Raw genomic sequence first — 5,482 nt, forward strand, 5'->3', positions numbered from 1 at the left:
AAAAAAGAGAAGCTTCCATAACCAAGGGGAAAGTCAATTTAATTACGACTGGATCCAGCTCACACATCATTAGGAAGCCATAAGCAAACTTTGATAGATAGATCTCGTAGCATCTTATCTTGCTAAAGCACAGTGCCACACCACGCGGACAGAATCTTCGTGACATACAGCAGTGCCTTAGTATCCCCCCTATAAAGTCAATCCAGGAACCCTTTTTTTAGTTCTTTACTACGAATTCTGCGGTGTATAGCAAACAAAAACAAAAGTGATTACTTCCTCACAAAATCGTAGCTTGTATGTATTCATGTTAAATAACTATCCTTGATTCGCAAATTTAAGAATATTCAGACAGATAGCAATTATCATTGATTAAAAAAAAAAAAAAAAAAAAAAAAAAAAAAAAAAAAAAAAAAATTACAATACATAAAAGAAACAATTTAAAACCAAGTTAAATAAAACAGAGACAAGATAAAGTAATAGTTATTTTACATAATCAAGGACAGTCTCATAAAACACATACAATGTACGCTCTTTAGACATCATGATTACTAAAATTGGCCTTAAAAATTGGCCTTATTTATTTTAGACTAAAATCGCCCTTATTTATTTTAGACTAAAATTGGCCTTATTTATTTTAGACTAAAATTGGCCTTATTTATTTTAGACTAAAATTGGCCTTATCTATTTTAGACTAAAATTAGCCTTATTTATTTTAGACTAAAATTGTTCTTATTTATTTTAGACTAAAATTGGCATTATTTATTTTAGACTAAAATTGGCCTTATTTATTTTAGACTGAAATTGGCCTTATTTATTTTAGACTAAAATTGGCCTTATTTATTTTAGACTAAAATTGGCCTTATTTTTTGTAGACATGAGTATCGCGAAGCTGACTAAGTGTGGTATAAATGGTAACAGTATCTATGGTAGTAATGTTGATATTAATAATGATGATGCGATGCGAACGGTAGTGAAAGTAGTGAAAGGATTTTGTATTGTTTAATGGTGTTAAGAATCATGGCAGTGGTGATGATGTTAGCCATTCTATTTCTATTACTACTGCTACTACCGCTACTATTACTTCTAATAGATATAATAATCATGGCAGTATGTTAACAATAATGATAATGATAGTAAGGATAATAATATTGAGGAGGATAATGGTAATGATAATACGGATAATAAGGATAATGATAATGATAATAAGGATAATAGTAATGATAATAAGGATAATGATAATGATAATAAGGATAATAAGTATGATGATAATGAGGAGGATAATAATAACTATAATAAATAATATAGCAATTACAATAGTTATAATGATCATGAAAATAATGATGATAATAATGATAATAGTAATAGCAAAAGTAATAATAATAAAACAATAATGATGATAATTATAATGATAAAACACTAACGATGGTAATGATAATGAAAATGCTAATATTGAGAATGATGATAATAATAACTATGATGATAATGATAACGATGATGATAATGACAACAAGGAAAACGATACTGATAATAAAGATAATGATAATGATAGTAAGGATAATAATATTGAGGAGGATAATGGTAATGATAATGTGGATAATAAGGATAATGATAATGATAATAAAGATAATGATAATGATAATAAGGATAATAGTAATGATAATAAGGATAATGATAATGATAATAAGGATAATAAGGATGATAATAAGGATAATGATAATGATAATAAGGATAATAGTAATGATAATAAGGATAATGATAATGATAATAAGGATAATAGTAATGATAATAAGGATAATGATAATAATAATAAGGATAATAGTAATGATAATAACAATAATGATAATGATATTTTCCTCATTTCCACTGATATTTTCCTCATGTCCACTGATATTTTCCTCATGTCCACTGATATTTTCCTCATTTCCACTGATATTTTCCTCATGTCCACTGATATTTTCCTCATGTCCACTGATATTTTCCTCATGTCCACTGATATTTTCCTCATGTCCACTGATATTTTCCTCATGTCCACTGATATTTTCCTCATGTCCACTGATATTTTCCTCATATCCACTGATATTTTCTCATGTCCACTGATATTTTCCTCATGTCCATGATATTTTCCTCATTTCCACTGATATTTTCCTCATGTCACTGATATTTTCCTCATGTCCATGATATTTTCTCATGTCCACTGATATTTTCTCATGTCCACTGATATTTTCCTCATGTCCACTGATATTTTCCTCATGTCCACTGATATTTTCCTCATGTCCACTGATATTTTCCTCATGTCCACTGATATTTTCCTCATGTCCACTGATATTTTCCTCATGTCCACTGATATTTTCCTCATGTCCACTGATATTTTCCTCATGTCCACTGATATTTTCCTCATGTCCACTGATATTTTCCTCATATCCACTGATATTTTCCTCATATCCACTGATATTTTCCTCATATCCACTGATATTTTCCTCATGTCCACTGATATTTTCCTCATTTCCACTGATATTTTCCTCATGTCCACTGATATTTTCCTCATTTCCACTGATATTTTCCTCGTGTCCATGATATTTTCCTCATGTCACTGATATTTTCCTCATGTCCATGATATTTTCCTCATGTCACTGATATTTTCCTCATATCCACTGATATTTTCCTCATGTCACTGATATTTTCCTCATGTCCATGATATTTTCCTCATGTCACTGATATTTTCCTCATGTCCATGATATTTTCCTCATTTCCACTGATATTTTCCTCGTGTCCACTGATATTTTCCTCATATCCACTGATATTTTCTCATGTCCACTGATATTTTCCTCATGTCCACTGATATTTTCCTCATTTCCACTGATATTTTCTCATGTCCACTGATATTTTCCTCATGTCACTGATATTTTCCTCATATCCACTGATATTTTCCTCATTTCCACTGATATTTTCCTCATGTCCATGATATTTTCCTCATGTCACTGATATTTTCCTCATATCCACTGATATTTTCCTCATATCCACTGATATTTTCCTCATTTCCACTGATATTTTCCTCATGTCCATGATATTTTCCTCATGTCCATGATATTTTCCTCATATCCACTGATATTTTCCTCATGTCCACTGATATTTTCCTCATATCCACTGATATTTTCCTCATGTCACTGATATTTTCCTCATGTCACTGATATTTTCCTCATGTCCACTGATATTTTCCTCATGTCACTGATATTTTCCTCATGTCACTGATATTTTCCTCATGTCCATGATATTTTCCTCATTTCCACTGATATTTTCCTCATGTCCATGATATTTTCCTCATGTCACTGATATTTTCCTCATGTCACTGATATTTTCCTCATGTCCATGATATTTTCTCATGTCCACTGATATTTTCCTCATTTCCACTGATATTTTCCTCATATCCACTGATATTTTCCTCATGTCCACTGATATTTTCCTCATGTCCACTGATATTTTCCTCATGTCCACTGATATTTTCCTCATATCCACTGATATTTTCCTCATATCCACTGATATTTTCCTCATATCCACTGATATTTTCCTCATGTCCACTGATATTTTCCTCATTTCCACTGATATTTTCCTCATGTCCACTGATATTTTCCTCATTTCCACTGATATTTTCCTCATGTCCACTGATATTTTCCTCATGTCCACTGATATTTTCCTCATGTCCACTGATATTTTCCTCATTTCCACTGATATTTTCTCATGTCCACTGATATTTTCCTCATGTCCATGATATTTTCTTCATGTCCACTGATATTTTCCTCATGTCCACTGATATTTTCCTCATGTCCACTGATATTTTCCTCATTTCCACTGATATTTTCCTCATGTCCACTGATATTTTCCTCATTTCCACTGATATTTTCCTCATGTCCACTGATATTTTCCTCATGTCCACTGATATTTTCCTCATGTCCACTGATATTTTCCTCATGTCCACTGATATTTTCCTCATGTCCACTGATATTTTCCTCATTTCCACTGATATTTTCCTCATATCCACTGATATTTTCCTCATGTCCACTGATATTTTCCTCATGTCCACTGATATTTTCCTCATTTCCACTGATATTTTCCTCATGTCCACTGATATTTTCCTCATTTCCACTGATATTTTCCTCATGTCCACTGATATTTTCCTCATGTCCACTGATATTTTCCTCATGTCCACTGATATTTTCCTCATGTCCACTGATATTTTCCTCATTTCCACTGATATTTTCCTCATGTCCACTGATATTTTCCTCATGTCCACTGATATTTTCCTCATATCCACTGATATTTTCCTCGTGTCCATGATATTTTCCTCATATCCACTGATATTTTCTCATGTCCACTGATATTTTCCTCATGTCCATGATATTTTCCTCATATCCACTGATATTTTCTCATGTCCACTGATATTTTCCTCATGTCCATGATATTTTCCTCATTTCCACTGATATTTTCCTCATGTCCACTGGTATTTTCCTCATGTCGACTGATGTTTTCGTCGTGTCTACTGATATTTTCCTCATATCCACTGATATTTTCCTCATTTCCACTGATATTTTCCTCATGTCCACTGATATTTTCCTCATTTCCACTGATATTTTCCTCATGTCCACTGATATTTTCCTCATTTCCACTGATATTTTCCTCATGTCCACTGATATTTTCCTCATGTCCACTGATATTTTCCTCATTTCCACTGATATTTTCCTCATGTCCACTGATATTTTCCTCATGTCCGCTGATATTTTCCTCATTTCCACTGATATTTTCCTCATGTCCACTGATATTTTCCTCATTTCCACTGATATTTTCCTCATATCCACTGATATTTTCCTCATGTCCACTGATATTTTCCTCATGTCCACTGATATTTTCCTCATGTCCACTGATATTTTCCTCATATCCACTGATATTTTCCTCATATCCACTGATATTTTCCTCATATCCACTGATATTTTCCTCATGTCCACTGATATTTTCCTCATATCCACTGATATTTTCCTCATGTCCACTGATATTTTCCTCATTTCCACTGATATTTTCCTCATATCCACTGATATTTTCCTCATTTCCACTGATATTTTCCTCATGTCCACTGATATTTTCCTCATTTCCACTGATATTTTCCTCATGTCCACTGATATTTTCCTCATGTCCACTGATATTTTCCTCATATCCACTGATATTTTCCTCATATCCACTGATATTTTCCTCATATCCACTGATATTTTCCTCATGTCCACTGATATTTTCCTCATTTCCACTGATATTTTCCTCATGTCCACTGATATTTTCCTCATTTCCACTGATATTTTCCTCATGTCCACTGATATTTTCCTCATTTCCACTGATATTTTCCTCATGTCCATGATATTTGCATGTAACTTAGGACTTCGTCCTTGAGCGAGACAAAGCTGCGTAACGACGTACAGTCAACAAAGGATTTACCTACTTG

The sequence above is a fragment of the Penaeus japonicus genome, unplaced genomic scaffold (assembly GCF_977035675.1).
Source record: "Penaeus japonicus unplaced genomic scaffold, GWHDUDI00000001_assembly GWHDUDI00000015, whole genome shotgun sequence".
NCBI classification, from domain to species: Eukaryota; Metazoa; Arthropoda; class Malacostraca; order Decapoda; family Penaeidae; genus Penaeus; species Penaeus japonicus.